Genomic DNA, 12,178 nt, shown 5'->3' on the forward strand with positions numbered 1-12,178 from the left:
GGGGAAACAACTGGAGGTTCAGACCCTCAGTCTCCTTGGGATTTAACCAGAATTTGTGACCCTCTTCTCCATTTTTTAGACTCTAAGTTTCTTCTCTTTGGTAGCTTTTGTTTTCAGAGTTCAGAATCAGAATATGCTCCTATTCATCTGCCCCCAAATTTCCTTCTCTTTCTGCAATGCTGTCCCCAGCCAGGTCTCAAACAGCTCCTAGAGCTGTCCTTGCTCTTTTGGAGCAACCCTCTTGCCATCTTTATCTCTGAATTAGTAAAATAACAAGTAGAAACCATTCATGGTTTCCGGAAAATGGAATTCTCTATAACAGAAAATCACTACAGAGAAGCATTAGACAACAAATGAAAATGCAGTCAGAGACACAAAATATTACTATTGAAAAGATCATAATGATTAGAAATAGAAATATCGATTACAATACAAAGCAAATACTAATCCTAAAAAACCCACCAGATTTTGATAAATGTTAAAGAGATGCGACAACAAAGTATGAAATACTTAATAATCAGTCACTTATTTTGCTAGTCTTAAAAAGCAAATTCTAAAATACCATTGTAAATCCCTAATTCTTCAGCCTATAAAAAAAAAACAGATGTTTTCTGCAACTATGAAAGTGAAGCTCAAATTCCTGGTAACACCTCTCTGTTCATTTCCAAAGGCAGCTAAAATGGAACTCAGGACACAAGCATGCACATCGTGGAACCACACTCTGGAGGGAACAGAAGCTGAGAGCCTGCGTGGAGACCGGAGATTCAGGTCCCCAGCTGGCAGGATTATAAACCAGTCACCTCTGCAAGGGCAAGGACACGGAAACACCGTTCACAGTGAGGGGGAATCTATTCTTTCAGTTCCTTCTTCCTGTGTCAACCTTCCAGCACTTAGCCTAAATCTGATGATGACAAAGGCTCCTGAGGAATCCAGTTGTGCTGAGGGAATCTGGAATCCACCCCCTTTCAACCAGTTTTGTTATTCTCACTGGGACACATGCCCGTCCCTGTGTGTGATGCCCAGGCTATATCGGATTACTGGCGGCACACAAGGCCAACATAAATGATCTGGCTACTAACATAACTGCTTTAGCGCTGCAGTTCACGTCCGACTAGATCCACGGCAAGGGCTCCCGGTGCCCTCAGATGCTGGAGTTGAAAGTTATATTCAGAAAAGTTTTTCCCTGGTCAGCACCACCTCATGTCCCTCAAACAAGCCGGGGAATATGACCCTTTCTCACTGAGCTCTTACTTTCTACTTTGTACAGGTAGGGGCCTTGGAAATAAACAAAAATAGAGGTACAGTCTAAACTTTGCCTTTTAAGCATAAACCTTACATACATTTAAAAAAGTCACTGTAAAATTTAATAGAAATATAGATGTCAATTTGTTGTAATACAATCCCTTGCAAAAGCATTTGAAAGATTTTCTGCAACGTCTCCAGTGCTACGCAAAGCTAGTTAGCAGGTCATACACAAAAAGTAAATCGGCCTATTTGTAAACAGGGCATTAAATAAGTGAAATTTCTAGATTTATATCACATTATAGATTTATATTATATTATATATATTATATACACTATATTATAGATTTATATATTATAATAAAGCAAAGCACAGCTTTAATAATACCATACATTAATATGTACTGGGAATGAAATCACATAGCTACCTAAAAGTAAAACTTATTTTAAGTTTTATTCCCTGCCTAAAGGAATATTAGCACACCTAGCTAACACTAATGTCAAATGTCTATTTTTGGATGCTCCCGACCCAATCAGTGAGAAGGGTCTCCCCCCCATCCCTCGGTGCCTTCTTTAAACCAATGACCAAGAAACCAGATCCCCTGGGAAGAGAAGCCAATTGTGGCGGGACCTCTGCCTCCTGTTCCGAGGGCTAACAAAAGTACCCCTGCCACAGGCTGCTACAGGCTACCCGGGTGTCCCAACCTGCAGCACGAATGACATCTGGGGACAGAAGGTTCCTGTTATGGGGTTTTTCAACGCTTCAGAGGATGTTCAGCAGCATCCCTGACCGCCACTCACTAGATGCCGGTAGCAGCCCCCTTCTGGTTGTGACAAGCAAAAGTCTCCAGACACGGCCAACCATCCCCTGGAGGAGGGAGTGTCTCCCCAGGTTAAGAACCACTGGGCTAAACCAATATTACATGGGTCACTACAGACATATGGGGCTCTGAAGTCTATGTATCTATTAAACATTGAAAAAGTATCTGAATAACACTAATAAACATCTAAAAACTAAGGAATGGAACAATTCAATTTACCTCCAAAGTACCTTTGGTGAACACTGATAGACTTAGTTTATGATGGAAATAAGTCTCATGAATCTAATTATCATTCATTCTTGGAACTGAGATCATCTGACACGTGAAACAATCTTCTCAACCTTAATCGGAACCATCTAACATTCAAGTTATTTCCCATTAGGCCCGTGGACTAGAGGTGAAGGGGCCACTGAAATCACCTGTCTGACCTGCTGTTCTGAGGGTGGACACAGCAGGGCCCCAGGGACTCAGTAGTCCACAACAGCCCAGACAGCAGGAACCGGGCGTCCTGACTCACACTCAGGCACGCTTGGTGTCATTCACAAGGCCAAAGATTGCAGTAACAGGTGGTAGAACCTGCTATATTTCCTTAAATCAGTAAATTTCTTTCCTGCTATTTGGTTTCTGTTCTATTTACAATCAAATTAAAAGAAAAAACAAAAACAAGCCCATAATCAAAAACAACCTACAATGACTCTTACGAGGGGGTGAGGGGACTCAGTCTCTCTCTGAGGCAGGAGGCGCCTCAAGCACTGGTCCGGCAGAGCCCACTGGGAGCCTGGTAAGCACACGTGTGCACTTACCATCAGGTTCGTGCAGGGTCCTACATAGAGGCTACTGCCAGCTGCAGGCTCCACTTGGTCTAAACAAGAAAGATACAGGAATGAAACACAAGGAAAGTGAAATGGAAACGGTGACAAAGAACATAATGAAGGACAGGACAAAACCGTGTGTACGTAAGGAAAAGAAATATACACAGAGTTATGAAGAAAACAGAAGGGAAACGGCGGTTACCTACTGCATCCGGGTTCTCACACACACTCAAGTTCGTCTTTGTGCTCTTGGGCAGTGACAGGACCCGCGCGGTATACTTACTCTCCAGCCCGTGCCAGGCCCATGTTGTAAAACTGATGCTCTCATCACTGCATACCGCTTCTGCTAGGAGACTGAAAGTCCCAATCCGTGCCTTTCACTTTATAGAGACACCTAAGGACTGGAGACATGAAGCCATCTGCCCAAGGTCACACAACTAAATTAGCTCTAGAGCTAGAATTTAAAAGCCAAGGAGGGAGCCAGCCCAGGGTCATAGTGGTTAAGTTAACACGCTCTGCTTCAGTGGCCCAGGGTTCACAGGTTCAGATCCCGGGCATGGACCTACACACTGCTCATCAAGCCAGGCTGTGGCAGCATCCCACATGCAAAATAGAGGGAGATGGCACAGATGTTTAGCACAGGGCCAATCTACCTCACCAGAAAAACCCCCAAAAAAGAAAACCCCACACACACACTCAGAGGAGGAGGATGCTAAAATTGCTCTTTCTACTATATGTATTTCTTAGGACCAACAATGGCACAATAAGCATATCTTATTCTTTACAAAACATTTTCTATCATTTTTTTCACTAGGTTTCAAGGGCAAATGAAAGAAAAGCGACTTCCACTGCATTTACAGAAAATGAGTAACAATCAAATTGGATGCAGACTTTTTTTCCATTTTAACTTCACCTTATGCCAGAAACAAGTATCAGCCAATACCACAGAACACCAATCTGAGCAAATGCGATTCATCATTAAACAATACAAATAAAGCTGGATTTCCTAGTGAAATAGCTTCCATATCCAGAAATCCAACAGCCATGACTACTTTTTAAAGACAACGCGTAGCATTGTCCTGCCAGTGCCTAGGATGCAAGCTGCAAAACCAAAACTGCCTAAAGCAACACATGAATAATCTAACCTAGGTCTGCACGGTGTTCCACTACTCTACTAAACTGGACGAACACTAGAAAATTCCAGAGAATGATGTTTCACTTCAAAATGTTCAGGCATCAGAGAGATCGCAAAATTCTAGAAGGCTTGCTCAACTTACATTAAAAATTCATCACAAGAGTTGAAGGCTCATGCATTTGGGGATTTAAATGAATTAAAGGTAGAACCATATGCAACTCTACGTGCACTGCCTCCTCACTGGGGAGCCACCCAACTCCCGAGGATAAAATTAGAAGTCGGTATCCACGCACAGAGGCAGGTCTACCCAATCTCTGTTGGGGAGCTCGCCATCTCACTCAGATACACAGCTGACTTCAAGGAGGCCCCATCTGTGAGAGTTCCACGATCGCACCATGAAAGGTCAGCGAGGACACAAGCTGCCCTGAACAGGATCCATACTCAACTCCCCAAAAGGTGGGTTGTGCCTGCTGCCTCCTGGTCCGCACCCTGCATTCAGCCCTTCATCACTCCACCTGAACTTTCACCCTCTCCACTCCACTGGAGCTCCACCTTCCACGGTCACCACTGATCTCATAATTACACAAGCCCAAATTTCTTCAGGCTTTATGTGCCCCAAGTTTCTCCTTTGTGTTTGACAGTTTGATGGGTCTTAAATTCTTAAAATTCCTCTCTCCAGCCTTATGACACTACCATCCAGAATCTCCTCCTTTCGTGACTATTCTCTTGCGAAATTTTCCTCTTCTTCCTGCCACTAAATGAGAGGGTCCTTCCAGGAAATCTGAAGATTGGAAGTATGCTTTCATTTGAGGTTAAAGAAAGTCTTCAACAAAGTATTCAGCTAAGCTGAGGGTACAGATCTCAGAGAACAGAACAGACAGGGAATAATGGAATTAATCCGCTGCCTTAAAAGGTAAGAGAGAAGAACCCTAAGATTTAGAGGAGCCTTAAAGATGGTCTTTGCTTCCCAAACTTCACAAACACACCTCTCTGAGCTTCATCTCATTATATATGAATTGCCTAAAAACTCACAGCAAGTTTACACAAAACTGGCGCTTTTATTCCCATCCAATTCACTACTCCAACCACCGTGTTCTAGCAGCCTTGTTAGGGAGCAACACTTTCTGGGTTCTAATTGCATCCTTAAAAAAGAGAATTAACAGAGCCATCTACATTTCAGGCGAGTTTGAGAAATTCATCATTAATATGTAAAGTCAGTATCCACGTTTTTGAATCTTTAAAAGAAAAGGGTGTGATTTTCAGGCCAGCAGGCCAGCGTGGCCCTGATATTAGCACTCAGGACGTCTGGTTAAGTCAGAGTTCCAAAAGCATGATGAAAAGCTCAACTGGCAAAAAAGCATAAAGCTCATGTGAAATGACTTATTAAGATTTTTACAAAAGCCCACAAGAGACCAGGTAGTAAAGAAGGGGAAATCTGGATAACGGCAAAGTTCTTAGCTTAAAGAATGGTGACAACGATGTTAGGCATGAGCTGGGAAAGGGTGGTCAGAGTTAGACCTCAGCAGTGTTTTACATCTGGTGGTGGTTTAACCTGCAGTTGGTGTGATGAGTAGAGAGGAGAAAAGCTGGAAACAGATATATAAAACTAAGTTTTTCACAAGGAATTAACAGTCTATTTCAATATCCTTAATCTGACTTGGGTACCCCGGAAGTCAGCAGAAGTCACTGACAGGACAATTGGGAACCTGGGGCAGCACAAGTGATGACAGAACAGCATCTCAGGAACTGCAACCAGAGGGGCTGGCCTTGCAGCTGAGTGGTTAAGTTTGCATGCTCCGCTTGGCGGCCCAGGGTTCGCAGGTTCAGATCCTGGGCGCACACCTATGCACCACTCATCAAGCCATGCTGAGGCGGCGTCCTACATAGAGGAACCAGAGTGACTTACCACTAGCATATACAACTATGCACTGGGCTTTGGGGAGAAAAAACAAGAGAAAGAGTGGCAACGGGTGTTAGCTCAGGGGCAACGTTTCACACACACACACACACAAGAGTGGTCCATGGCAAATCTCAGATTTGAAGCAGGTGGAAAAATCCCTTAAAAAAAGAGAAATCTCGACCAGAAAGGCTTCCATGAAGGTCAACAGCATGACCCAGGGGGATGCATTTATCAGATGATCAGAAGTGGTGAGATCAGCGGGAAAACAAGCCACTCGGGGCCTAGCCACACTGGTCCACAGTGTTTGAAAGAGAAGTCTGAAGCAGTAAGATGCTGCACCAGTTGGTTTTTATGAAAGTAATATGCTATACATTTCCAGATTTCTTTTACAGTTAACTTTGAAATGTACCTGACAGTAAAAAATTCTGTTAAGCTTCTTGGGCATAACTTCAAGTCTTTCTCTGTAAACTCACCAAGAGCTGGCCGTAATCCTGGAGGCAAATTATAAAAATAAAACCTCTCTGGTTTTAAGTTGCTTGTGGTATTAAAACAGGACTCTAGGCTTTGCTTCCAACAGAAACAATGGAAAAGTTCTGGATTTTTCAGTGCTGCAGAGCAGTGTAAATTCCTGGAATGCTTGCCTCCCGCCAGGGGTGCAGAGCCTCTGCCCCCCGGGGCTCTGGCCCCCACCTCTCCCAAGCTGTCAGGTTGATGGGAGAACAGCGAAGATCACATCCGCAGGGAGCTTTGACCTTCTGTAAAAAAGGCTTTTAGTGGCTCTGAGTGGATAACTCCAAGTACGAGAAAGGGCTCCCCAAATAAACTTGAATAAATTCAAATTAAGAAAGCATTAATTTCCTCATACTCTTTGGAACCTCAAAAAGTCTTGTGGCATGAACAAAATGATTTTAGAGACTAATTAAATACCTCTGAAACTTAAGCTGCCAGCCTGTTCTACTTTATAATTATTTTAATTTCTAGGGTTCTTCTCATGGATTTTCAGTAGATTTTATTTTAGAGGAAACAAATATATATATCTAAAGTCTGAAAATCTTACATGTAAAGAGTGAACTGGCAACCACCAAGTGAAGAACTGAACTCAAGCCCAGGTGTCAGTCCCCTGGGGCCAGGCCAACCAGGACTGGGGACTGTGCAGGCAGGCGGGGAGCTACAAGAACCTGGCAAGGTGCCAAACAGAGGGGGCCACACCCTCGAGCCTTGGTTATTCAGCTAAAACGAAAGGCATTTTTTTCTCACAAATTCCATGATAAATTTTACAATGTCATACCTTGATAAATTATCTACAAAATTTAGTTTAAAATATTTTCAGGAAGTAAAATCCAGATATAAATCTGAGTCAAGACAACTGCAATACTCAAAATTCATTCTCTACATTTCTTCAGAAAAATGTTCACAGGAACAAGGGTCAAGCCATATCACTAATTAATAAAATCAGGCTACAACGCCTCCATAGACATGACCAAGAAGACACACAGCGCGATGTGGCAGGTGGCTCCCCGTGATTACTGATGAGAGTATGAGACCTGTCTCCCCATCTGTTTGTATTTTCTAATCTTTCCAGACGAACATTTGGTTATATTATGCAGAAAATGAAGGAGTAATTTTTTAAAAAGAAGAAATACCTACAAAAGCAAAATTAATGAGACAAATGAAAATGTTTCCACTGGGTGAGATTAACATATGCAATTTTGTAACAGTACATTTGGAAAAGGCCTCAATTTTGTACTTTGCCTGCACAGCAAAGAGTGTTGCTGAAGCGTTTCTCTGTTTTCTGTCTCCTACCTTACACTCCTTATAAGTGCCCAGAAAAAAGCGCTATCTCCAGAAACACCAAATCCACAACACACACACAGTCATAAAAATTTAAAAGGGATTTCAAATATTTGTAACATACATTATTAAAAAGCCAAAACTGCTTAAGCATTCAAATTACCACTGTTAACCTTTGGGCGTAGATCCTTCAACTCTTTTTCCTATGCCTCACATTACTTTGAACAAAAAATTAATTGGTGTCCTCCATTTGAACAGCCACACACCTCCTATTCTTTGTCTTGTTTCACTGCACTTGGTTATTATACCTATCATTATTTAAATAAAAAATCTATCTTAAACCATCACATTGAGTGCCTCCCAGGTATAAGCTGAGGGAGTGTGATAATCATGCTTCTAAAATGCAAAAACTAGGCAATGGCATTTGAATATGCCACATCTCAGTAGAGGTTTAAGAAATTCATGCATAAAAACAAGAGAATTTACAAAGATACTAAACTACCTAGCATGAAATGGAACACACTGATTCCAGCCTAAGTTTTAAGACCTTTCATCACTGTTACTAAATGACCTCCTTCCCTTCTGTCCGAGACCTCAGCCGCCTTCCCGCCCCTTCCACGCCTGCAGGCGCGCCCCGCTCAGAGCCTATGAACAGATGCCCTGCTGCCCTCTCGGCAGAGAGCTCGGACCTCTCGAGGCTCACCCACGGACCTCTCGAGGCTCACCCACGCGCAGGGGCAGCGCCAAGGCCCCAGCTCCGACAAACTCAAAACTGCATCTTTCAGATGCAAGAAGCAGAGAAGGAACTAAAATGTATTTGTTCTCCTCATAAAGTTCTTACTTTTTAAATCACAAATTACATTTAAAATCAATTCCAGATTTTTTTCTTATAGATCTCTACCTAAAAACACAATCCCACTAGCCTACGTAACAACAAACTTCATTCTCAGATGGACGAGCCTGTATCAGACTACTGTTCAGATTTAGCCCAAGCTCATTACTCTTGCTCAATGATAAACGTTTTCCTCTACATACTTTGTAAAGTTTCTGGAATAATGGTGTAGTAGAAGGATTTTGATAATTTTTCTTGGGTGATTATTATCTACAAGGCACTTTGTTAAGAGCTATAGGGAATACACATATATTACTAAAAAGATGTCTGCCACGAAGGAATTGAAAATTCAAGTTGTATGTCTAACTTTGTGAAAAGCAAGCCCCTTTGCAGAAAGGCCCTACTAATGTCAACAAGAAGCAAATTTTGAGTGGGAAAAAATGTTCCAGAGAATCTGTATTTCATTAAAAATAAGAAGCGAAGGAGGGAGGGAGGGAGGAAGAAAGAAGAGGGAAGGACAAGACAGAGAGGTGGGGGGAGGGAGAAAGAGATGGGGAGATGGGCGGTGTGAACAGCCATCCAGCCAGGTAAAGCTAGGAGGCTCAGGGAGTCAGCTGACCAGGCAGCTACAAGCTGTGGCCCTCCTTAGGCGCACGGCCACCGCCCTCCAGCACCGAGACCACAGCCTTTTAGAAACACTAACCCTTACTTAGTGCAGGTCTGCAAGGATTATCCCACACTGTCCTGAGCTGATGCTGCTTCTCTCTTTTACCAATATAGGTAAAATAATGCCCCCAGGGAACAAACAACACTGCCAAAAGGCTCACAAAGGACTAGGATGTGAAACACAGTGCCTACCAGGCCAGTGCCCATGCTGGAGAAAGGGCCTCATTCTCCATCCAGCCACTCATTCCATCTGCTCCCAAAAGTTTCCTGTGTCCTCCAGGTCACACATCTTCCCTGCAAAGAGCTGACCCCAACTAAAGGGAGACACTGGACTGGGCTCTCCTCTGAATAAAAGAGGTCCTCAAAGGACAGAAGACACAACACTGATATTCACGAAACTGAAAGTACATTGCACAGCCTTGGGCCCTGACTTGATTAACGAAAAGTAATCGTGTTCAGGGCAGATGGGAACTAACTGTGATACACGCTGGTGATAACTACCTGATACTGCCATCGGGGGGAAAAAAACGAAATAATGTGCGGAAAGAACTTCACACAATAAATGGAATAAATTGTAAGGACTATCCACAGTAGATTCTACTAAACAAATATAGAAACCCCACACCTACAAGTCTAAATTGTCAGCATACGTTCCTTCTTATGAAGACAAGGACATTCTGCTTCCACTGACAACTCCGAATTCATCCATTTGCTGTGTTCATTTGTTCTATCCCAATTCACAAGATCCCACTCAGACATCATTAGGGAAATGTACAAGTCCAGTGAGGACAGAACTTTACCGAAAGAAGAGGGAACTCTGCCAAACACTCACTAACATCTCCACCAATATATATTAATGTTCTAAGAGCAGAAGCTGTGAGTATATTTCATTTCTTAAGTCTGTAACCTGCTGATTTTACTGTTTCCAACTAACTGTCTCTGCTTAATTTTTAAAATTAAACATACTAGGTTCACTCTAGTGGTTCCTAATCTTTTCAGGAAGAAACTTTAGACCCCTCTGAAAATCAGAGAACACTTTCTCTCTCCAGATAGTCACTAACAGACATAAACACAATATTTGGGGGCTCGGGGACCTCCTAAGTTATCACAAAGTCAAGCTGTGAGTTCATGCAAATGTACATTATCAACAGGAGTCCTCTGCATGATCCCTGAAAAAGAACCCCTACCCCTCAGACTGCTCAACAAAAATGCTGCACAAGCAGTTAAGTTTGCACGTTCTGCTTCCGCGGCCTGGGGTTCGCCGGTTCAGATCCCAAGTGCGGACATGGCACTACTTGGCAAGCCATGCTGTAGTAGGCGTCCCACATATAAAGTAGAGGAAGATGGGCACGGATGTTAGCTCAGGGCCAGTCTTCCTCAGCAAAAAGAGGAGGGTTGGCAGCAGATATTAGCTCAGGGCTAATCTTCCTCAAAAAAATAAAAAAGGAATAAAAATAAAAATGCTGCACAGATCATCAGAACGTTTGTTTCCCTAAAACGGATGTCATCAACTTAACTAGTAACTTCTCCTAAGAAAACAGCTCTTTCACACTTCTCTTTTTCCTGATTTCATATCAAGATGAAAGATGACAGATTTCCTAATCTGTCACATATAGCACTGAAATTGCTCCCACATAGTTACTTCGAAGGCTGTCTGATAATTTGGTATCTAAAAAAATGCATCCAAAATTCATCCAAAATGTCACCAGCATAGAATGTGGTTCTAACAGTACAGAAGAGTCACGAGTGGTTTAGACCACATCGAGAGAGGACAGAACAGAAGACAGCAGTCAACCCTCCATTTGGGCAGCAAGCAGAGAGCTGAAACATGTTTACTTCTGTCTAGGCCCATGCAACAAATCAAATGCCAAGAGTTGTCTAATCCACTAACCTTACCTAGGTGACAAGTGTCCTAGTTTGGGTAACGAGTGAAACAAGACAGCTTTTAAGAGAGACTGAGTCTCTAGCACCTGAGCAATTCTCTAGTGCCTGCAGATGCAAAGAAGCCCTTTACTCTTACCTCATTTGCAATCTACTTAATCCACTCCATGTCACCAAAGGAACATACATGGATTTTAAGAGGACATGCTGAAACTTTTATTTATTTTTAAATTCAGAAGTGCCATGATAAGCCCAAGGATGAGCAGAGTTCCCACATAGCGAATTTTTCTCGTGCCCAGCAATGATATGGAATGGACCAAGGCTGGTGTGCCATGCATGTTCCTATGAGGCTCTCAATGCTCAGAGCAACCCTACAAGGCAGGTCATATCCCCATTTTACAGACGGGCAAAGTGAAGATCAAAACATGCAGAGTAACCCATGCAAAGTCACACTGCTCTTAAGTGGTGGAGCTGGGATTTGAATCTGGCCGTGTAACTCCAAGGCTACGTTCTAACATGCCACAAGAAAGTGCACAGATTGTGCATCTCCCAGCACCCAGAGGTGTAGCTGGGGTCAGGAATTTTTCCCTTCTCTCCTCCACCAAACACAAACACACACACACACACACACACACACACACACATTTCCAGTTCATTTTAAACAAGTTATCCATTTGCAAAGTACTGATCTAGTGGTATTTAATACAGAAGCGATAGTGCAGCCTGAGCAGCACACTTCCACTCCACTAAAAAACTGCGGGGTCGTTTTTTTTCTTTTTAATGTGCTTCAGCATAGAAATTGAATTTGGGGGTGGGGGCTTACAACAACCATTCACTCTGGAAACAAAGTTTACCAATTCCATGTACTTTTTCTCTAGAGGACCCTGTCTCTTTAAAACTGAAGAGTCAGAAATAAACATCACAATATTCTTTATCACAATATTCTCTATACTCTATCACAACCATGAATTTAATTTACCTTGGCATACAGATAGTAGTTTACATTATTTTCTATCCTGAATTCCTGAAATTATCATTTTGATGGAATCAAAACCGCAAACAGATATTTACTAAGCTTAACATTTAAATTTGACCTTA

At 42.6% G+C, this 12,178-nt stretch overlaps 1 protein-coding gene across 9 annotated transcripts in view; it reads right to left on the minus strand.

The window, feature by feature from the left end:
• Window positions 1-12,178, minus strand: part of PRDM2 (PR/SET domain 2) — a 117,242-nt gene that overhangs the window by 48,756 nt on the left and 56,308 nt on the right. For 3 of the 9 annotated variants that reach the window (XM_046661965.1, XM_046661964.1, XM_046661966.1), the window contains exon 2: window positions 2,867-2,925. The exons of the other annotated variants lie outside the window; for them this stretch is intronic. The gene's annotated coding sequence lies outside the window, so the exon portion shown is untranslated. The remainder of the gene's footprint in view (window positions 1-2,866; window positions 2,926-12,178) is intronic. 9 annotated transcript variants of the gene reach the window in all.

Source organism: Equus quagga, chromosome 5 (genome assembly GCF_021613505.1).
Source record: "Equus quagga isolate Etosha38 chromosome 5, UCLA_HA_Equagga_1.0, whole genome shotgun sequence".
In the NCBI taxonomy this organism is placed as follows: Eukaryota; Metazoa; Chordata; class Mammalia; order Perissodactyla; family Equidae; genus Equus; species Equus quagga.